Source organism: Chelonoidis abingdonii, chromosome 9, assembly GCF_003597395.2.
Source record: "Chelonoidis abingdonii isolate Lonesome George chromosome 9, CheloAbing_2.0, whole genome shotgun sequence".
Classification (NCBI taxonomy): Eukaryota; Metazoa; Chordata; order Testudines; family Testudinidae; genus Chelonoidis; species Chelonoidis abingdonii.
In genome coordinates, this window is record NC_133777.1 from 63410135 (window position 1) to 63434471 (window position 24337).

Sequence of the window (24337 nt, forward strand, 5' to 3'; positions counted from 1 at the left end):
ACTATAGTTATAAAAAAATCCAGACATTTTAAAACTAAGAAATTCCAAGTTGAGTTAAAAAACAAAACAACAACAAAAATATGTTGAAGTATGAAAATTCATAATTAAGGTTCTAAAACCAACCTTAAATCTGCCCTCATATCCATGCCCACCCACCATTTACCTATCACCAATAGTCCTTTAACAATTAACAACCATGCTGCTATGCCACAGTACCTCTACCTTGTTTCCAAGTTAGATCACAAATTCTCACCTACTGTTTTAGAAATATAAATCTACAAATAGCCTCCTCTCTATCATATATGATCCATGGACCCAGACAAACCCTTGTCTTCAACTGTCTATAGCTCACCACAGGAATCACTGCTATTTCCTCTTCTATCTTCCACATCAATACAGAAACAGCACTCAGAGATCCAAGTCTAACTCCTCCCCCCTCCATAGTATACTATGGCTCTAATATCTCATTTCCCTCTTGATATAGAATCATAGAACCATAGGGTTAGAAGGGAGCGCAAGGGTCATCTAGTCCAACCCCATGCAGGATTTGTTATGTTTAAACTATCCAAGACTGGCTCACATACTACGTTATAAGAGACCTGTGAACTCACATCCCCCAAACAAAAGAATTATTTTTAATTAAACTGATCCCATATTTATGTTTTTCACTGAAAAAGTTCAGTTTGCAAGCAGTTAACTTAGGACCTGTCTACAGAAGCACTTACTGGGTGCAAGCTGGGGTGTAGAGCTACAGTGCTCCAGCTTGCTGACCACCAACTGTCCATGTGGATTTTGCTGATGTTCACTAAAAGTTCCCCAGCGCGCATTGATGGAATACGGTTTGAATAAGTTGCCAACATGGCAATCAGTGGTGGCCCATATGGACATTTAGTGCACAGCTTGCTGGAGGGCTGTAGATTTATACCGCAGCTTTCCGTGCTTTTAGTTAACTTTTTGCAAACTGAACTTTTAATTTTGAGCTCCAGCTCTTTAGACTCACTCATGTATTTACCACCAAACTGTGGGCCTAAGCCTGCACCCACTGAAGTCAATGTCAGAAGTCCCCTGGCTTCATAGATTCAGAGGTTACAAGACCAGAAGGGACCATTGTGATCCTCTATCCTTGTGTTTCCCAAACTTGGGATGCCGCTTGTGCAGGGAAAGCCCCTGGTGGTCTGGGCTGTGCCAGTTTGTTTACCTGTCCCGTCCACAGGTCTGGCCGATTGCAGCTCCCACTGGCCGCGGATCACTGCTCCAGGCCAATGGGAGCTGCAGGAAGCGGCACGGGACAAGGGACGTACTGGCCACTACTTCCAGCAGCTCCCATTGGCCTAGAGCAGTGAACCACAGCCAGTGGGAGCCACGATCGACTGGACTTGCAGACGCAGCAGGTAAAAAAACTGGCCCAGCTAGCCAGGCACTTTTCCCTGCACAAGCGGCGTCCCAAGTTTGGGAAACACTGCTCTAGCCCAACCTCCTGCATAACACAAGCCATGGAACTTCCCTGAATTAATTCTTCTTTGGCCTAGAGAAGTCTAGTGAGCTCACATGTGGCTAGTCATCTATATACGCATCCCTAACAATACTGACATTTAAACAGTCATCATGCTTCCTAGCCGGCAGCCATGGAGATGAGCGGGGGACATTCAGCGGCATTGGTAAAATCCGTCTGCACACTCCATAGACAGCGTACTTGGAAGGTTTTCTCACAACCAGAAGAGTTAGAATTTTTTTTTAATTAATTAAAATTTAAATTCCGTGGAGAATGTTGGAGACACCATGAACCTCTCCTGGGAGACCCCTGGATCCATCAGCTATGTGGAAGGTTTGCACAGCCTGATCTCCAGAGACTCAGCAACGACATTGCTTACTTCAAAGGGACGTCCAGTTAGGACTCCCAAAATTCCAGGGCCTTGCACCTTCCAAGGATGATGGGCTCTCTTTCTGTTATGGGTCATCTGTCTTCCTTGCCTTGCCCAGTTTCCCCTCCCTTTACACTTTAATTTTCTGACTCAGGAGAGGTGTGTCAGATCATGGCAATCAGCCCGCACAATGCATGTGGCACACTCCACAGCTGCAAGCTGCTGATAAATATGTCACACAATCTGATTCTTAAGTATCTAACATTGGACAGTATAGTTGGGGGCATCCCAGTTAACAGGGTCTTAGATAGGGTCACAAGTCATCATGAGGGCAGACAGGTTTTTTCCCCATGTAGGAGACATTTGATGGGGTCAAGCCTCTTACATGCTATCTCCCAATGAACAGGGAGAGCTGTACACGCCACCTAGGGTCTGGCCCCTTGCCCTACAACAGAAAATGCAGCAATGTGGAGGCACCACCCAAGTGCTTTCACCTCAATGATTATTTTTCAAGGCACCACTTCTTATTTAACACATACTCGGATAATAGATTCCATGTCCCCCCTGTAGCAGCCTATGGCTGGGATTCTGGCCTACTTCTTCAGGAGACACAAGATGGAGAGGGAGAGAGGGGCTGATGGTGGCTTTAAGCCACGTGTGCTCTCCAACTTTGAGCTGTTTAGAGGCTGAAACCGCTCATGGCACAACTTTGACAGCCTAGGGGTGCAGTACAAACCAGAAGTGCCATAGCAGCACGTGCTATAGCTCTGCCCTCTCCAACCATCCTCATACAAGCCCTATGCCAGGGTTTCGGCAAGCAAGGAAAGGCCACTTACAGCTGTCCAGAGCAGTGCTTGTCCCAAGGGAATTCTCCCCTTGCTGGCTGTTTATGGCCCCTCTCTGCCAGCACAGCAGTGTATAGAGGCCAGGGTGAAGAGATGACTGAGTCTCTCTCATTAAGTCTTGATTCAGCACTGACTAGCCACTGTAAACATTCTGCAGTCAAAACGTAGGTGACAGTTTTGTTGATGATACAGCACATGGGAGAGATGAATACAGATTAGCTCTCTGCAGGGCTGTAAAAAGCAGCAACAGGCTGTAGAGCAAAAACCAACAGGCCTGATTTGACCAGCAAACTAATCAGATGGGATTGGGAGACTACATCAGGGTACAGACGTCTGTCATAACAAAACACCAGCTTTCCAATTGTCTGACCCAACATTGCTTTTGACTGAATGTCAAAAGTGGTGAAAAGATACAGGGTGTTTTCAAACATCAGGTGCATCCCTGTAAGAAATCTGTTACCACATGAGGCATCCTGCTTATATTCTGTTTCCCTTGCTTTGTTTTCAGGTTGCACAAGTTAACATCATTGGTAGATTATTCCAGACACTGATTAATGATCATTATTGTAGTGCCATTGAGAAAAGGGCAAGTGTGTGCCCTCTCTAGGTGTAAACAGCCATTACATAAACAAGCTATAATTATTCAAAACTTTCATTACTAGCCATGCATGACAGGAATTCAATTCAGGGAGCTTGAGTGTGTTGCAAAGCATCATACACTTGGTTAATTATTTATTAATTTGCAGTAGTATAGGCTAGAGTCTGAGGAGTCCACCATTTGCTGCCTGTTGTTGTAGAATATTCACTAATGGCTAGAAACTCTTTTGTGTTTGAGTTTTATCCAATTTTGCCCAATTTGGGAGAACATTGCTCTAGTTTATGGTTTTTATTTTTTATAAAGATACTCTGCAATAAAGCTTTAATCCAGAGAATCAAGATTTGCATTCCCAGTGTGATACATATGCTTGCTGCAAAGAGTAACTTGTGGAATTTAAAATAATAAGCAGTGGAGTTTGCCTCAGAATTTTTGCATAGAGCATTCACCAGCCGTGAGCACGCGAGGAGAGAGAATGGTGCAGTTATGATAGGTCTGAGAATCAGGACTCCAGGATTCTCTTCCCAGGTCTGCTGCTAACTTGCCGTATAAATATTAGGCAAGTAATTTAACTTCTCTAGGCCTCAGTTTACCCACAAATAAAATGGGTATAAATGTAAATACTCTTTTCAGCTAGATGAAATACACCTAAAAAAGGGGTGGGGAAGGGAACTGGTCAAAATTTACCTGTTTTTTGCAAAATGTCCATGAAAGCAAAATAATTCTGATCACACAGCAATGGGACTGGTTGAGGCACCGCAGTCATACAGCCAAGTGGATTAAGCACAGATCTAGGAGTATAGAGATCCCAGGATTTATTTCCATCTCCAGAATTAAGTGGCCTTAAAACTTTGCATTTATTTAGCACTTGACAGACTTTATTTAGCACAACAGTATTGTTACCCCATTGTACAGAGTGGGGAAAGAGCAGCTCCAAAAAGTTAACTGATTCACTCAAAGTCACCCAGCAAATCAGTGTCAAAACCAGGTTTAAACCCCATATCTCTTGGCTATAGATTCGTCATTCCCCTTGGGAGCCTAGACACTTGCCTTGATTCCTGCTTCTCTTGGCATTTAATTATATCTTACTTTTTGCCCCAGTAAAATGGGATTTCCAAAGCGAATAGAGGTAAACTGAATTAAGGTCACTTTGGTTCTGACTAAAAATGTCCCATGCATGGATTTAATACAGTTTAACTAATCCATTTAAAAAGTTAATTTGGATTAATTTTCCCAAGTGTCCCTATGTAGGCAATCCCTTAATTAAATGTTAAACCTCCCAGAATGAAATGCATTATTTACATAATCAATTGCCCAATAGGGCTAAAATTTACAAAGATGCTTAGGTAACTTGAACACTCAATTCCCATTCACTTTAGTAGGAAAGGCATCTTTAAATCTCTTATGTAGCTTTGAAAATCTCAGCCGGGAGAAACTAAATTTCAGCCTCTGCACCAGATATTTAATGCCACTGACGGTGCCATAAATGGTAAACCCAGTTCAACTGGCCTGCTGAGTATTCCTCCTGCATCAAGTCTACACTAGGAGCACCTTACTGGAATAGGAATAGTGGTATACCATACTGGACACAGCTGCTTTTACAGGAATAGCTATCCCACCACTGTGCGAATGAAACAAGCTATACCAACAGGCAAAAGTGCAGCATTCCCAGTATGGCTGGGTCTACATTAGAGGCTTCTGCTGGCACTGCTGATTCAGTCTAAAGTCACACATCTTCATAGCTCTGACCAACACAGGTACAGCGGCAGCAGATGTGTGTAGTGTAGACCTGGCCTATATTCAGCGCGAGCAGCTGGGTACACATCCCCTTTCCATGCCAAATTATTCAGGTGTCTAAATGTGGAGTGAGAAGCCTAATTTAGTCTCCAGTTTTTGAAAAGCCCAAGATATTTTGAGTGACACATGTCCCCTGGCTGGAAAGCGTGTGCATGAGTGACTGAAAGCCCCAAGACAAGCAGTGTAATGGAGGGTTAACACATGGAGTAAAGTGTTCTCATATCTTGGAGAGGAACCCTGCTGCCCTGATCTCACAGAGCTGCGTAGGTGGAGTTTGCGAAGTGGTGCTACACCTGCATTATTAACATGCAGATTGCCTTAGCTCCCTTCCATCCCCATTCAAGAGTTCATACATGCACATCCCTAGCTTAGCTGTGCAATAGCCTGTCCTTTGTCCATGCGTTTCTCTCCCAGTGAGGAAAGAACTCCCTCCAGAAAACCCGATTGTTCTTGAGTGCTCAGAAGCCAGGACAAGATTCTTAAATGTGGATTTGTGGAATTTTTATATGGCCGTCGGACGCAAGGCCAATCCCCCATTCACTGAACACAAGTCCATTTGACCACAGCATCGTCATTTTTATTTCTGCTCCTAAAAAACAAACAAACAAAATGTTGCTGATATGACAACATGAGTCAGCTCTCGGGCCTGCCGATAATCCCTTTGTGTTCAATGAGTCATGACTACAGCAGAGTGTAATCGTGGATTTAAACACGCACACAAAAAGCAAGCCAGGCAGGAGAGAAACACTCCTTTTTTTTGATTGAAAAAGCATTAATTAATCCAACAATGGATGTACCGATAGAATAGTAGACGGGAGCTACACGGAAGCAGTGAGTCTCAAAAGACTCAGGGCCTATCTGCACAACAACATTTACCATGGCAGGAGATGGAAATAGAACATTCTTTAGTCTTGCCTGTGTGCGAACAAGAACAAATCACATTATAGCCATGTTATACCGAGTGACATTTCCCCCAGATGAGGAAACAAATGCAGGGCATAGATTTAACACACTTTGGCCCTGTCCCCTACACAGCAAGGTGAGACTAACGTGTGTTTTAATACAGCCCGAGCACTAGCCAGTTACAACATTGTGCCCTGGTGTAGTAAATGGACCCTCTAAATGCCCAGAGCAGACTCCTGTTGCATACATGTCACAGAAGGCTAAGGGAAGAGCTGAGTCACGGGATAAGAGTTCAGATCCTGGGTCCTTCAGTCTGGCAGGAGAATGTGAGGGCAATGGAAGCAGCTAATGGGGAACATCACTCAAAGGAGACTTTGGGGCATTAAAACTTGACAGTCCAAAGGGAGCCTCATGCAAGGATAATCAGTGATGCAGGGCTGTTAGCACAGAGGAGGCCCTAAAAAGAAAAGCCAGAAGAGGGGCAAGCTACAAGTGCCCACGTAAACTCTGATAGTCAAACTCCATCAATACGTGTGTGTGTGTGTGTGTGTGTGTGTGTGTGTAACATGTTGCTCCTCCAATGTTGTTGCTCTTATGCAGCCACTCCACTTGCTCCATTATCAGATACTATTGCTAGAAAAGCAAAAACAAACAAACAAAAATCTGTCATAGGACTTTGTCAGCTCAAATCAAGCTTGTAAAGATTAAGAAAACTCTCTGAGAAAATCATTTCCATACTTTTGCTCCTGTGCATTTGGGTCGTTAGAAAGCACACCAGGTCACTCTGTGTACATTTTGCAAAGAGATTAATAGTTTGGCCCAAAGGCAAGGAGAAGACAAAGATATAAGAGACGGGCTGAGCTCCATCTACAATTAAGTCAAGCAGTGGTGAAAGCTGGGTCAAGATCTGTGCATAATCCTAATGGCTTTCTGCTCAAGGCTTGTATGTCCTCATGAAGCAAAGGAAAGTCACGTTGCCTTAATAACCATGTGCACTATTTTGCTTCTAGTTATATCAGATTGCTACCTGTCACGTGAGAGAGAGGCAGAAGGCAACGTGCTGATTGGTGTCACACTGTGTTACAGTTCAAAGAAACGCAGCAATTACCTGGGAACAATTGCTATGTACAGTAACTGCTGTCTATGGGTGGGAGCATTGGCATGGATTCTGCAATGGGTGTGAAGGCTGCCCGAGCGCAATAATGCTCGGCTAGCTGGGACAAGAATAGTTCAAAGCCTTATTTGGTAGTCTCCTGTTTGGAAGTGTCAGAATAATGTGAGTTTTCTCATCTGAGTTACTTGGCTGCTTAAACCGACTGGAAGCAACAGGCTTAGGATTCATCCCTGATTAGAAAAACAGGAGACACGCAGTGATGAGAAATGGTGAACAAATGAGAGATTGGAGAGATTTTATTTTACCTGCCCTCAGTGGAATATCACAAGGACAGAGAAAACCAGGAGCTAGTGGAGCAAGTTTGATTGCCAGAGTTTAAACCTGCTGATTTATCAAAATATTATCGCCTTCTCCCTCCCTTTGCTTGCTTTGACATGTGCTCTGAGTGACGCGCTGCACTACATAGAATTTCACTCAGTGGTATAAAAACAAGGCAGAAATCTTTACCAACATATGGGGCCAAATTCTTCTCTGTAACACAGGTGTAAATCTGAACGTATGTAGTACTTGTTAATTTCAAAGTGCTTTGCAATCAATAGACTTTAATCCTCAAACTCCACAGTAAGAGAGGCATCATTACAGATAGAAAAACTGAAGCACAAAGAAGTGAAGTGTCTTGTCCAAGATCCCAACTAAAATTAGTGGCAGTACCATAGTGACTTGGGGAGAGTATGGAATTCTAAATTCATACCATATTCCATGGAGCTTAATTAAAACTCAATACAGCCCCCTGCACAGAATGAGCTTCACATCCCTGAACTAAATCCTTGGAAAAAGTGGGTTAGGATAATCATGGAAGTGACAACACATGTAAATGCTATTTGCAGCAAGCAAGAAAATAACTATTATTTGAATTTAGGTCAACACTTGTATTTCTCTCTGTTGGGTGAATGGAACCTTATTGCATAAACAGGATTTACATCACAATGCCCTGCTTTGAAGCACCGATCAAATAAAAGGTGACTATTTCTAATGCACTAAGCTGGAAACTTCACTCACAATGACCGGAAACAAGAAATTAAAGCACCAATTTCAAAAAGTGCTGCCTCTGAACCTGACTCCAAGTGGCTGCCCATCCAGCAGTGATAATATTAAGGGACTGTGAAAGAATTCGTACAAAGGAGAGCTAATCTTTGTGAGTCAACCCCACAATAGTAATAGGAGATCCATTATTACAGATGCTTTAACCTTTAAGGCCTTACCTACACACAGGAGTTGCACTGGTTTAACTGAAACTGGTTTTAAAACAGATTTAGTTAAAATGGTGCAAACCACTGTGTGGACACACTTATACTAACTTAAAACTGGTTATATTGGTAAAGCTTTTGCCTGTAAATTTAGGCCCAGTCTACATACAAAGGGGATTTAAAACTGTTTAACAAGCAGCTTGCTAGGGGAATCCTGCGCTGACATAAAGCCAGCACAGCCAGATTTACACCACCCACTTCTCCCTCAGGGGTGGGAGAAGGCTTCAATAGAACTCTACCAGATTACACTGGGTAAGGATCTGGCCCTGAATACAGAAGGAACACAACCCTCAAGCTTAGCTAGCTAACCATGGAACCTAGCTAACATGATACACGGAATGTGTCAAAGCACAAAGACAATGGAGTAACAAAGTTTTTGTCCAGCTCTTTGCTTGTGGCTGACATCCAATTAATAAGCCAGGTGAAGAGTATCAATGAGAGGGAAGGAAAGAATTCCTAAGACAATAGGAGCTACGTATTGCACTTTTTACAGCTACACTTCATGAAAACGAAGCTGGGGAACTGATTCTACTGAGGACAGTTCAAGTAGCTGGGGTTCTCACATGGGAAATCCTTTAGAAATTAATGCTAATTATAGATTTGGGATGCCTGGTTTCAGGCAAGGTTTATCTCCTAGGAGCTTAACTATGGACAGTCTATAGTTCTGATGCAGTTCTCCTAAAGACATGGGGGGACCTGGTGGTTGATTAACTGCATCTGTCTGAATTATAACAGCAAAGCAGACAGGCTGGGAGTGGCTGCTCTGAAATCAGAGTCACCGTCCATGCAGGCACGCTCTGGCACACAGCTTGCTTTGTAAGCCTTTTGGCTCTTCCTGCAGCAATTGGTTGGACAGAAATGAATTCATGTGAACTGTATTTGTGAAGGTTCCCCTCCCTTCTCAGGCTCTCTCTCTCTTTAATTTCATACCTCTCTGAGTTGCTTCCAGTCCACAACTATTGCATGCAAGACAGCCAACAGCACAAAACTTTCCTCCCATTTCAAGGTCCTTCAGGGTCACATCAATTCAATTAATTTTCATAGAAATAAACATCCACAGCGGCTGGAGTAAAGCTCTACAGCAATGTTGAAAGTGGGATTTAGGATTATTCCACAGGGGATATGTGAATTGGCAGAGGAAGAGGTACAACTTCTGGGTAAAAGTAATGACAGCAGAGCACTGAGTGGATCGGTATATAACCTAGAACCTTTTCCATTTCCACTCCAGTGGCCCGATTTTCAGGCATGCTCAGCTCCCATTTAGGCATCAAAGTGGCCAGACTTTCAGAGGGACACAACATCTTGGGTACTGAGCTCTGTGGGAAATCTGACCACAAGTGTCACAATAGGGGATCCTTTAAAGGGGTTTCTTTAAACACAGAGTCATTTGCAGAATTGACTGCTGCAAATCTAAACCTGCTCTGTGGATAGAGAGAGAAGCACAGCCTCCATTAGGAGAAAGCTTGATGGAAGAGGGTTGCTGGGGGAGTTCTTCGTGACTGTGGGTCTTTTTCCAATCCCTTGTCCATGCATCCATCTGGGTCACATTCACTGACTCACTGGACTCCTTCTGAGAACAGTGGCTACTGACTAACATTCTCAACAAACAAAACTGTCTTGTGACAATTTAATTGTGCAAAACAAAGTCTCCTTAACAAGCAACTCATGGCCAGCTTTCGATTCTAATTACTTTTCTAAATTCAGCAATAAGAATCTCTTTTTCTGCAGCTGCTTACTGCAGTTTTACCAACCACACACCTTAAAGCCATTCTAAGATTTCTGTACAGCAAAGCAGGAATTGCTCCAGTTGTCACCATACCAAGTTCACACAGGGTACAGCACAGGACTGCCGAGTTTCACAAAATATCTGTAGTGCCAAGGTGTGAACAGTGGTTTGGCTGTCAGTCACAGTACATGGCTGGGTATCATTTCACTTTGAGGCTTGCTGCAACACATCCAGATATACATGATGTTGTTCCAGGAGCATGAGATATGTACACCACTGCGCATACATATGGCTTTAAATGAAGCACATTATTTCAGATATTCAGGCTTTACATGGCCCTTGAGAGGCTGCAGCAGTTTAGCGGCTGATTGAAATATAGCTGGTCAAAACAATCCACTGAAAACAAAATGTTGGTAGAAAACAGAAATAAAATATTCACTCAATCTCCCTCCCCTTTCATTTTTCAGCCAGACGTAGACTGAAAACCCTTGTCTTTTAATCTTTCTAATAGGCATGTGTCTGGCATCTAATGCACATATTCCAGGTTTCTGAGACTGAAGAATACTCCCAGTTTCTCAGGGGAAAGCAGTTTACCTGTCCATTGGCTAATGAAGCACAGGAGTAGGAGCCAGGAGATTTGGGTTCTATTCTAGACTCCAGTACAGACTTGCTCTGTGACCATGGTCAAGTCATAACTTCACTTTGCCTTAGTTTGCCCAGTAGAAAAAATAATATAATTATATTACTTACCTACCTCACACAAAGGTGCTGTGAGAGTTAGGGTTTCTCTACACAGGGACATCCATGAAAATTAATCCAAATTAACTAAAGGTTTGAATTTGAAGTAGATTAGTTAAAATGCATTAAACTGCTTTGTGAACACCCTCATTTAGAATTAAGGCAGCCTTAATTTGTTTTAGTTTAATTAATTTCCAAAGTGAATAAACTAAACTGAATTAAGGGCATTTTAATTCTGAATGAGGATGTTCATGTAGCAGTTTAACTAATCCACTTCAAATTCAGATTAATTTTCCTGCAGGTCACTGCGTAGATAAGCCTTTATTCATTTATGCACTTTGAGATTCTCAGATGGAAGGATCCATAGCAATGTCAAGTATTAACATTATACTGGTCCATAGGTGCACCAATAACTGTTAACAGAGAGCAGGATCAACTCCACAGCTCTTTGAGCATATGTCTATACTGCAGTCACAAGATATAAATGCAACTTGCTTGGACATAGCCGAGCTAGCATTAATCTAACAAGCAGTAAAGCAGTAGCAGCATGTGCTTCAGAACAGAAGTCTGCCAAAATCCCTGGGTAATTATTTGCAGGGCTACTCCATGCTGAAGTGCAGGCTCCTGAGGCTTCGCTGCTCCAGTACCCAAACTAGTTAGATTAAACCTAGCACAGGTGTCTACTCAAGTTGCATTTCCATCGTGCGGCTGCAGTACAGACATTCCCAAAAAACAATATATCATGTTTACCCTAATAATGATGGCTCTGCATTGGACAAAATAACCAAAGCCTGAGTTTATCACATCTAAGATTTGATATCAGTTGAATCACACATGGCTGTTTGGGTGACGTGAACATTTGCAGCGTGTTGCTCAACAGCACACAGAGTTAAGCCTTGTGCCCTCTGAAAGAAAACTGGATCCAAAATGTATTTGTTTAAACAAGTTAACTGAAATGTCAGAGGCTACTTCACCTCCTGCATATTATGACATACTTTCCCCTCCTCTGTCAGCAGGCAGTTGCAAACAATTACACATCAGAAGACAGAGTTTACCAATGCTGAGTCACAATGGGAATATTTGTACTGCAAAACACGTGACTGAAGAGAAGACTGACGTCCATATTTTTTCCTCTGTCCTCCCACCCCATCTCTCTCCCAATAGTAAGAGGTAAAGAAGAATAGGCCTTGCACAATTCTGGCTTGAAAAGCATTCAGGAAGGTATACAGACATCCCTACATACAGTCTGATCCCTTCTGTTTGTTCCCAGAACTCAAACATGACTACTGATAGGAAATCAGACGTCTGGATAAACCCTATTCTAGTTCACTGGCTTCTTGTTATGTCAGTGCCGGATATGAGTGTGACGTTGCACTCCATATGTTTTATGGAAATATGCTTATGAGTGTAAATATGATGTAACTGGAATATGCTTTATGCAAAATGTCTGTTGTAAGGTATCATTACAAAACTTATAATCCTAGAATATCAGGGTTGGAAGGGCCCTCAGGAGGTCACCTAGTCCAACCCCCTGCTCAAAGCAGGACCAATTCCCAACTAAATCATCCCAGCCAGGGTTTTGTCAAGCCTGACCTTAAAAACCTCTAAGGTAGGAGATTCCACCATCTCCCTTAGTAACCCATTCCAGTGCGTCACCACCCTCCTAGTGAAAACGTTTTCCCTAATATCCAACCTAAACCTCCACCACTGCAACTTGAGACCATTACTCCTTGTTCTGCCATCTGGTACCACTGAGAACAGTCTAGATCCATCCTCTTTGGAACCCCCTTCCAGGCAGGTGAAAGCAGCTATCAAATCCCACCTCATTCTTCTCTTCCGCAGACTAAATAATCCCAGTTTCCTCAGCCTCTACTCATAAGTCACGTGCTCCAGCTCCCTAATCATATTTGTTGCCCTCTGCTGGACTCTTTCCAATTTTTCCACATTCTTCTTGTAGCGTGGGGCCCAAAACTGGACACAGTACTCCAGATGAGGCCTCACCGATACCAAATAGAGGGGAATGATCACATCCCTAGATCTGCTGGCAATGCTCCTACTTATACAGCCCAAAATGCCATTAGCCTTCTTGGCAACAAGGACACACTGTTGACTCATATCCAGCTTCTCATCCACTGTAACCCCTAGGTCCTTTTCTGCAGAACTGCTGCTTAGCCACTCGTTTCCTAGTCTGTAGCAGGATGGAAGAATCCCATGCACTAAGTGCAGGACTTTGCACTTGTCCTTGTTGAACCTCATCAGATTTTTTTTGGCCTAATACTCTAATTAATCTACTGAGTGTGTTCATCCTATTTCTATGTATGTATCATTCTTGTATCTGAAGCTAGACATATGAAGTATAACTCTGAAATCCTACTATAATTAGGCAAAGTGTGGGCCATTAATGAATGTTTGGAAGCTTGATGGCTCCCATTGACGAGGAAAATTGGTTTGAAATGGCTCTGTTTACTTGCAAGCCACCCTGGGTATGTGCAGGCCAGCCCTGGAAGAATGAAGAATGAGGTTTCATAGGACATGTGACCATGTCACATGATGCTGAAATCCAACTTAAATCTGTTACTTTTCCATTTAGAAGGAGGGGTAGGGACCCAGAGAGACGAAAGATTCCCACCTTGGGCCAGAGCTATAGAAGGAGATGGAACAGAACAAAGGGGGCTGCCAATCATGATAAATCTCCTAGTTACCACCTGAGATGGAACTAAGAAGGACTGTACCCAGGGAAAGGAGTCTAGTCTGTGAAAAAAGCTTATTGGAACATCTCTGAGGGTGAGCTTTACATGTAGTAGGCTTAGACGTGCATGTTCTGTTTTAGTTTGCTTGGTAACGTACTTTGTTCTGTCTGTTATTACTTGAAACCACTTAAATCCTGCTTTTTATACTTAACAAAATCACTTTTGTTTATTATTGAACCCAGAGAAAGTGATTAATACCTGGGGGAGCAAACAGCTGTGCATCTCTCTCTATCAGTGTTATACAGGGCGGACAATTTATACGTTTACCTTGCATAAGAGTTGCCTAAACTGGTGCGTCCCCTTTCCTCTTGGGACCAAATTCTGTAAAATGCCTATTGAAGCCAATGGGAATTTTGCCCAATTAAAGATTGCAGCATTTTACCCAAAGTCCTTGGCATATTGCGCAAGTGGAACTGTCAGTGCACACACTGCATGTATAAGCTGCCAATATTGTTGGAGTCCATTAGGAAAGAAAAATATATGCAAGGCCAGTATGCTGCTCTGACATGGCTTCAAGGCATTATGGAAACAGCTGTAGAGCTATGGAAACAGCCAATGTACTTCATGTACATTGAGAACGAATGTGTGCTGGAAATGGGTCCTCTGGAAAAGTCGTCTGATCAAAAAATGCCTCTCTCCTCAACCCACTAACCATTTGCTTTGTATTGTGATAGCCTTGTCCTCTCTCTCTCTCTCTCTCACACACACACACACTCTCTCTCACTCTCTCTCTCTGAAGAATTCCTCACAGGAAATGCTTCTCTCTGCACAAGCAAGTGCAAAAATGTGGCATGTGAAATGTGGAAACTATTTCACTCTTTTAACCAAAATATGACCATGAGTATGTCCAAGGATTGAAGCCTCTGCCATGTCCATTTCTCCCACCTGTCCACCCACACTCTCTCTGGGCTTTAAACTGTGTTAAAACTGGGGTTTTGGTGCTGGATCTAAATCCTGTGGACATCAACAGGCTTTGAGTTGTACTCCCATACTGAGGCCTCTGAACCAGTTTACTTTTAACTTCTTGTTTTCTCCATTCCTTTTACCTCATCTACTAATATAGAAGCAGCCAGCTTTCTTCAGACTTCAATTTTCAGGTCATCTTTATATGCCTGGCAAAATCAACCAAGCCTTCAACCCTTTTGAGCTAAAATTTGCACCATTTGACAAGTGGTGAAACATGCTCAAAAGGAAACTATTTTGCTTTGATTTGGGGTGCATTTGTACATGTACATAATATTGTATTAAAACTTATATATGAGTTTCCTGCTTCCCTACCCTCTCCCACACAGGAACAGCAGCCTGCTGCGAATGTATCGAGTTACCGGCCAGATCCCCAGATGGTGTAAATCAGAATAACTCCATGGACATCTGGAATGAGTGATCCTGTATGAAAACAAAATGAATCCTCCCAACATTCCTCTACTTTCATAGCAACACGTTATTTTTTAATGTCTCGAAACATTTGAAGAAATGTTTCATTTTTAGTTTTCAAGGGGACATGCAGATGAGTCAAGATATCAAGTGAAAGGCTTTCCCCAGCATATCTGAACAAGGGGACTGACCAAAGCAGGATGCCTGATGTAGAGGGAGGCTGAGGTGGCCTGCAAACGTCTGGATAAGAATCTGACATTCTGGATGCTTATGCACACCCAGCACTAGATACTTGAAGGTTTGGCAACACAAATTTATCTCTGGCAGTAATAATGGATATCATGGCAGGTGATCCAATAAAACTTGCAGTAAGCTTGTGCCTACACTTCAAAAGTCATTTAATGCATAATGATCTTTCAATGTGACTGGAAGGAGTTTGGAAATAATTGATTCGGGTGTACGGAACCAACAGGAAATAATTTAGCTTTGTAATTGATATTTGGTGTCAAAATTAATTAAGCATAAATTATACAACTGAAGATGCACTTGTGTTTTCTATTAGTTTGACAAAGGGGTTTCCTCCTACTGCTACTGAAGAAAAGCGTGCTGTATTCCAGCAGGCATTTGTTTTATGGAAAGAAGTAAATTAAAACAACATAATTCCATGCAAAACCAAACGTAGGCTTAAGCAGAAGATAATTTTCAACAGTTGGATAGACTTTAACCATCAATATGTTTTGGCAGGGTTCCAGCAGGAAACCAAGAGTAAACAGTCCTTTAAAGAAAACTCATTTTGAAGGGGGGGGAAAAAGGCTAAATTTATTTCTAATTAACAGAGAAAACTGGACAGTCAAAGTGCCTCAGATACGGGATCTGGGCTGAGTACAGATCCTTTGCTGGACACTACACGGTATTTGCTCAAACAGGAGAAAGAGGAGAACTATTTTGGACCTGTACAAAGATGTCATAGCCAGGGTTTTATGTGCAGCTGGGGCATCTCCCATGCACAGGTCTGAATCCTGACTTTCCTTGATGCTCAGAAGGAACTGTAACATGGAGCTTGAATAAGTACAAGCATCCCCATAATAACAGGCTGTGCAAATCATGTTACAGGAGAATGTGTATAAAGAAATGGTTTAAAATTCAGGACACAGTTGGAACTTACTGACGGGTCATGTCCTATCAGTCCAGAATGTTCATTAAATGCACACAAAATTCTATTTCAGATTCTAAAAGTGCCTGTCTAATAAAGATATTGCCTACCCTGAGCTCCAGTTCCTAAACTTCCCTGTCTAATATCTCATCTCCTTTAAAGGAGAGCTGTGCAGCTTAATTAGTTAATGTTTGTAAGGTGCTTTGAAGATGAAAAGCACTAAGTGTTCAACATTAAGTATTGTTATAAATAAAATACCACAAGCTGTAGCAACGCACTTCAAGGTGAGTGATTATTATGGTTAAAGTCACTTTATCTTTGTGCCTTAGAACTACCACTGCCACAGGCATATTCTAGTTATCCAAAAACGAAAGGCCTGTCTTGTCTTGTGGCTTAATTATAAAATAACTTCTAGTCAATCTCACACTGCGAAATGGGGCAGTAAGATAGTGACATCACAGACCAAATAGCATATCTAAGGTCAAAGTGGACATCACGATGGCTCTAAATGCAATGATTCTTTAAGTGAGGAGATCCAGAACTGGCCAAAATCAGGAAAGAGCAGAAACAGAATTGCGGCAGGGCCCTACAAAAAAGTGAAAGGCGGGTGGGGGGAGGAGACAGACAAAGAAAGAAGCAGCAGCAGCAGATGTGCAGCAGCAGCTAGAGGTGAGGTGTGAGGGACCACAAAACATGGCTAAACAAGGTTTATAAAGATGGTGGAGAGCTTTGGGAAAGTGTTGGAAGGTAAAAACTGAAGCCTAGAATCTGACTCATCATTCAGCAGGAAGCCTGCATGGGAGTACAGCACCAGGCTGATGAGTTCTCAGAGGCCTGGATTGCTAAGCAGGTGGGATGCTGCATTTAGAATTGGTTGGAGTCTTTTCAAGGTTGGTAGTTTCTTGCAGACTTGAGGATCTGAGGTATCCCCTCCTGGATAGAGGAAGCAAGTTCTCCAGAGTGCTTCTCCAACCTCACCACAGAACTTCCCTCTTAGCCCAATTTAGTCTCAGCCAGTTGCTCTTCATCCAAGTGTTGATGCCCACAAACATTTGGTTAGCTGGCAGACAGCACTGTTTAACCTTGACAGAAAAGCACGCAGAGCTGGGTCTAGTCTATACACTATTGGCAACAGCATCCAGGTCATCTTAAAATTTGATATTGGAAGAAAAGCCAAGGGAAATCTGTTTTGCTGCATGAGGTCAGGTTAATGCAGCCTTCTGACGCTGAAAGTTTACATACCTTGGTTTGGTAGAGGATCCCATTATTTATTTTTTCCAAATACTTTTATTAACTAGAAGCCAAGTCACAAAGTCCTTATACAATGTCTGTTCTCTGGCAAAGACATATGGACTTCGGTGGAAGCTTTGCTTGAGTAAGAACTACAGGATTTGGTTCGGGAGCTGCTTCTTTCCCATACAGAGATTTTACTATCCATCTGGCAAAGACAAAAAAAAGAGGGGGGGGTGGTGAGATTTTGTTTCTGCACAACCAGTCCCAGCACATGGATCTGATTGGTCTGTGTTACATTCCCCAGGCCTGGGAGCATTTGGTTCATGTTTTTGCCATTGACCAAGGTACCTTATTCAACACAGCAAAGCTCAAATGCAGGAGCAAGATCCAAAATGAGTGTCAAAGAAAAAAATCTAGGAAGCTGAATGTGAGGCAGTATCCATTTCTTTAATGTAAATCATATGTGACGTGGGTGTACTTGGTGTACAGCGATTGTAAAGATACTCTAGAGACTGATTTATAGAGAAAGCTTGGGTCTCTGTACAGTTCAGTGCTCTGTGCTGACAACTTGCATCTTTCTTTGCACTCACTAGTTCCATTAAAGGGAACACTTAGAGAGAAGCAACATGTGGCACTGAGCACAACAGACCACGTAAACTGAGGTCATGAGTCCTGCACAGGCTGGCTTCCAGAGGACAAAAACCCTTCGTAACCATTAGAGCTGACCAGAAATTCTCTTGACAAAAACAAGTTTTCCATGGAGAATACTGATTCGTTGAAACCAAAATGTTTTGTGGAAACGTTTGAATTTTGATGAACTTTAGCTGAAACACAGGGAGGTTTCTATCAAAAACCTGTCTGGTTTCCTGCTAGCTTGCTCGTAGGCTGCTTGGGAGCCTGGCCTTCTAGGATCCACGGCTCCAGGCAGCCCCACCATGCAGACTGCACCAGGGTTGAGGATCTCAGGACTTCCAGGAGCCAAGAAGCCTCAGCTCTAGGAGGGGCTGTTAGAGGCAAGCATCCCAGCTCCACAGGCTTTCAGGGCCTTTTGGCACTTGCAGGCTCCCCACGCTGCAGCAAGGGACTCGTGGGAGCAACCTGGGGAACCCCTGGGAGCCGGATTGCCAACCGCTCCATTTCATTTAGAGATAATGTATCTGAAGTTCCTTTGTGTGGGAAATTTCTAGTTTTTGTTGTGAATTGGAACGAAAACTTTTTCAAAATGTCAGAATTAACTTGGAATTTCTGTTCCGTGGGTTTGACCAGCTCTAGTAACCATGCAGCATGCTGCAGCCAGCACATATCATGTGGCTAGCAGATTGGGTAATAAGTCAAGAGAGAATTCAAGGGATACAGTGGCACTATATATGGAGAGGAAAGTAGCATAAAAATAAACACCAAACTGATCCAAAGTCTCTAGGTACTGGGTGGCAGTGTTCATTGTTATATTATGACTGACTCACATTCCTACCTGCAGCCCTACTCGTGAATTGGTCAAAGCCCCTTGGCTTTTGCTGGGAACACAGAGAACATATTTCAGAGTGTCCTTTTGTCCAGTTATATTCCCCATATGGTTGCTGCTTCTTTAGGTTTGCAGCAAAGAGAAGCTATTTGTTTCCTCTCTTGTCTCAAAGAGCTCACAATATTACAGAGGGAAAACAAAAGAAACGCAGCATAGACGGAATGATGATGACATAAACGCCAATGGAAATAATCCCTCTTTGTTTATGTAGCCCAAACACAGCTTACAGAAGAGAAAGATTTAGGGTGCAATTTCTGTCTGTTATTGATACTCCCTAAAGCCAGACAAAATCCTGGCAACCCAGGCCTTTTGGTTGTCAGATGTTTAAGCATGGTAAACTAAAAATAGTCAGAATCCTAAATATATCCCATTTACTATCTGCACATAGTAAAGCAGTAATCAAAGAACTGCTAGACGGGTTTATTTCAGCAATGGATTCTTTTGCCGGGGAAATGTTTAAGTTTCCTTTGGATCAAACTATGCAGGTCTCTCTGAGCCTTAAATGGTAGCTGCGCATACTTCTTAGGGTAGGTCCACACAGCAGATGCTGCGCACAAGCTTGCTTATCTGAGCTAGCTTGAACCTAGCTAGCACAGGTAACAACAGTGATGCCAGAGCAGAACAGGCAGTGTGCATCTAGCATGGACCCCAGATACATGTTCAGCACGCTAGCCTGCTCTGAAAGCCACTCTGCAATCTTCACTGCTGGTAGCTGGATTAAAGCTAGGACAGGTAGAGTAGCCTATGGACAGGGTTTGCTGTGTAGACATACCCTCAGAATCAGTCTCATAAAACTATTACCAAAAGCTTGGTTAATGTTCCTGCCTTGGGTGTAGAACCCAGCTACCCAATTGCTTGAAGGAGTTAGCCATAAGAAACACATTAGCCTAGTTTTCCAAAGACTGCATTCCCTTCCCATCTTCTTCTACGAGCAACTGAATATGTTGTCATTAATCTATTGAGCCCTCTGGAGGTTTGGGTCCTGGCTACCTGAAAGATTAGTTCTCCCTCTCTCTTGTTGTGTTGTGACAGTTGAGAATAGTCAGGGGCACTCTTGTTAACAGACCTTAGGTTTGAAAATCTGGCAGGGGCTCTCAAACTCTTGAATTTGCTTCCCTATTTTACTAATCCAATGGCGCTCCACAAAAATCTTTCCATTGCATTGGAGAGATGTTGGAAGAGTTTCACTTTCCCACTGACATTGCAAGTTAATGAGCCCTCCCAAGTGTGTTCAAAAGATCCTCAGATGATACTAAAACAGAAGATAACATGAAGAACAAGAGAATAATAAACGGGGGACTGTGGTTAGCCATAGAGGCGGGAAATTAAATGAGAGTTATCTAAGGTAAAAAAAGCTAATGCAATATATCTTGGAAAAATAACTGAAAAACAGTTATTTATTAGGAGAAAACCTGGAAAGAAGTAATGCTGAAGAAGACCTCAGAGTGTTAATGGGCAGAAATGAGATGAATATTCAATAACAGCAGGGAAAAAAAACAACAGCCAGTGTAATTTTGAACAGAGGTATCAAAGAGCAGAGAGGAAGTAATGTTTTTTTACATGACTGATGAGACTAGGGTGACTAGATGTCCCGATTTTATAGGGACAGTCCCGATTTTTGTTTTTTTTCTTATATAGACTCCTACTACCCCCCACTCCCTGTTCCGATTTTTCACACTTGCTGTCTGGTCACCCTAGATGAGACTGCATATGCACTTAGCAGGTAATGTGATCAAGGGGATAATTTTCAAACGCACCTAAATTCTACTGCAAGTCAGTGAGACTTTGCTGGTGGAACATCCAGCCTGATATGTTGGAAAAGCAGTTAGAGGAGTTCAACTGTGAAGAAATGGAGAAATCAGGAACAGAAAGGTAGATGTCAGATCTGGCTGCCTAGAAATGGGAGGTGAAGCAATGAGGTTGCCTAGGAGTAACATGTAAAGTGAAAACAGGATCAGGCTGAGAAAGGAGCCATAAGGAAGGCCAGCAGAGATGGAAAAGGAGGCAGAAAAAGAGCCCAAGATTTTAACCAAACTCTCAGCAAATTCTCTTTTGCTGACTAATCTGAGAAATTCCATTTTCTTGATCCTTGCTATGATTAATGCAATAATCCACTGGCTGCACCTACCAAAGCCTGCAGCATAACTGCTCTTTGTAATGACCTTTGGTCTGCCAAATGCTAAGAGATGGGTTTATTTATAAAAAATAAAAATCAATTCAGAACTCCCATGAAAAGTAAAAGAACAGAACAACCCTAAAACTTGAGATGAGGGACATAAGACTGCAGAAAACACAAGCACCTAAAAACAAGAAAGAAAGAAAGAGCAAGCCCTGGCTATTTTCAGTTACAACAAATGAAATGTTGAGCCTCTACAGCAAAGTTTGCTCATCCTGCTGTCCCCTCTGAAGACCAGTTAGTAAAGAGATAGGATTTGTTTATAAATGAAGAAAGGAAGTTTTCTCTGTGGTTCACCAGTGATGTGCTCTCTCTTACTACTAGGGTTTTTTTGCTACAGTACATCAGCAAATTCTGCATCCTTAATGTCAGAGGAACATCAGCGCTGACACAGCAAACCTTTCAGCTGTTTGATATTTAAGAGGCACGGTCTTTGCTAAATACATTTCTTGACGATCAAAAATTATGCGTAGGGTAGCCATCGGCAGAACACGGTTTCATGCTAGTTCCCTAATACCACTCCCAGGCAAGTCAAGGGGAGTTTGTCTGAGGAAGGGCTTTGGGATTAACCCAGCATGCTGTGGGTTTTATTTTGCTTTTACACCAAGGCATTTTTGTTACTTTATTGTTAAATGCTGGCTAAGGAGCATTTCTAGCAGCTGGGTGTTAAGCAGCTTGGGATGTTGGAATGTTCCTTGGGCTTGTGAAAGCCAGAGGTTAGCTGTATATTGAAACTGAGGAGCCAAGGTACAGAATCCCAGCCAAGGTACAGAATCCCTGAGTAGCACAGGACAAACAGAACAGATGATAGGCCTGATAGTCCCCTTGCTCCAGTCTCACACTAGTGTAATGCCATTGATTTGAGTGGAGTTGCTTCTGATTTATACCAGGATGAGACACCCCAAATCATCTTCTGTTAATTCCTTTAGTTTCTACAATTGGAAGTGAGTCAGTTTTCCTCAGACATGAGTCATCTGTATGAAAGTTGCATCCCTTTGTCTATAAAACCCCATAGGGAAAAATAAAAGGAGCTTAACTGGCAGTCTCCTCCTCCCCATTCTGCTTGGAGAACAGCTCCATCTACCCTGACCTTCAATTCACAGAAGCACAGGGCTGCTGCAGGATCTCTAATGGGGTAAAAGGCATGTTCCAGAGCAGCTGCTCCCTCCTTCTGTATTCGTGGCTCCAGCTGTGCCCAACCTGGTTCCCCTCCATTGTCAGGGAAATGATCACACCACTTAACAGGTGGTTTCTGCTTTTTATTTGGACACAGCAAAGACTGCTTGAACCACTCCCCTGGCCCAAGAGGTGGCAGTTTCTCTCTGCTGCTTTTCTAAGAGGAGTTGTGGAGAATGCAGCTATGAAACTGTGATCCCTTGGTTTTCGATGCACTCTCCCATGTGCAGCCCTTCGGTTCTCAAAATTGCTGCTGCCTGTTACAGAGGAAGCACACACACTGTACTCTCACCGGAGAACTTTTGTTTGTGCAGTTTTCCTTACCGCCACCAAAGCAAAACACTTCAAAAAACAAGCAATGAGAAAGCCCTGGTTTTCCCTGTATATATAGAAGAATCTGATACAAATGAAAGGTTAGGGGGATGTTCAGTGATGTTGTGGCCAACAACATGCAAACAAACTAATAATTAGTTTTGAATTTTTGCATCTTGTGGCAGCATTGTTTTTTCATGTGGGGAAAAGGAAGCATTGCTAAGTAAAAGCCCATGACATAGAGATCTCTGACCAAAGCTGTGGCACAACTGCACAATTAGCCTGTACAAATCCTGCATCAGTTACCCAAATGAACAGCATGTACAAGAATTTAAACTTGATTGTTGCTCTGATGAATCACTGCACAATTCAAGTATCCTTTCCACAAAGATTACCTTCTACTAGTTTTCCATTTCCCTGTTAGCTTTTTGCTGATGCAACTTTAGTCTCCAAAGTAGTGACCTAACTATAGTTGATTTTATTTATAGTGCTATTATTCTTTCCCCCTTCTGCGAAATTAAGACACCTACCCATTTCAGAGCACGGGAAGAGCAATGAGAGAAGTGTGAGCAATAGGACCTGCTGAGGATTAGAATCTGACACTGTCTACTACAAATATTTACCAGAGCGGCTTAATTTTAGCTTTAGTTGGGTCTTGAAGGGATGCACATTGGGACTCAGAGCCTGAGGTTAGAACCCCATTTCAGGCTGGGAAACAAGAGAAGCAATTCAGCATGACCTTCTCATTTTCAAGTCAGTTCCCCTTCACTATTGCTGGATTAGGTTACTTGTGACTAACCTATTTGGTATGGCATCTCAATATCACACTGTTCGTACTGTTTAAAGATCAGGGTGGAAATGCAGCAGGTTTCATCCTATTTTCACGTCATAAAAATGCTTTACCTATAGAGAAAGGCAGTGAAATGCCTGGCTCTGCTTTTGATGCTGCCTCTCCCAGACTAGCAAAGCCACAGCTGGGTCATTTTACTCACAGAGAATAAATTACTCAGCTGCTAAAAAGGAGGGGAAAAACTATCCTGAAGCTTCTGCCAGGGTCTGATCTTAGAAGTTAATTGTAAGTCATAGTCCCAGTACACTAATACTTTTAGAGTCCATTCAGCAGAAATCATGTCTGAGACCAACAGTTCTACTTTAAAAAAAAAAACAAGAAACTTCTAAACATGAGGATGTATCCACGTCCTTGTCTAAGTGCCCGTTAGGTAAACACGCAGGAGCACTAAAAAGAATCCAGGTTAGGATATTATATAGCTGTGAGCAGTCTGTGACTTCATCACCATGGAAGGCCAGATGCCACTGCCATGGAAACCCATTCAAAATCACGTGGGTCATTGTGGATTCAGGGTGAATGGCAGATAAGGGATTTTCAAGTGCACAGCATTTCACGTAGGGTCCCTACAATTCAATATGCTTTGATTAAGGCTAAGAATTCAGTGTCAAACTCACCTGAGCCAGCAACACACACACAGATGGTCTTCTACACAGGAAAGACTAACATCGGTACAAGAAATTTCACAGGTTCTCCTTGCAAAATTTCCTTTGGGTCTTCGGAATTAACTGGGGGTTCAGGCCCCACACCCAGCCTACAGATACCCTGAAAGCTGCACAAATCTGGTAGGCTGGATCTGACTTAGGGCTGCATTAAAAACTTAGCCAGCCAGCATTTATGCAGCATATAATCAACATAGATCTTACCGTAAAAGCAGCAAAGAGTCCTGTGGCACCTTATAGACTAA

The 24337-nt window shown here is 42.6% G+C and overlaps 1 protein-coding gene across 1 annotated transcript in view; it reads right to left on the bottom strand.

The window, feature by feature from the left end:
• Window positions 1-15810: 15810 nt before the first annotated feature.
• The window catches only part of LEO1 (LEO1 component of Paf1/RNA polymerase II complex), a 51562-nt gene continuing 43035 nt past the window's right edge, over window positions 15811-24337 (bottom strand). The window contains exon 14 of the transcript XR_012656555.1: window positions 15811-17602. The gene's annotated coding sequence lies outside the window, so the exon portion shown is untranslated. The remainder of the gene's footprint in view (window positions 17603-24337) is intronic.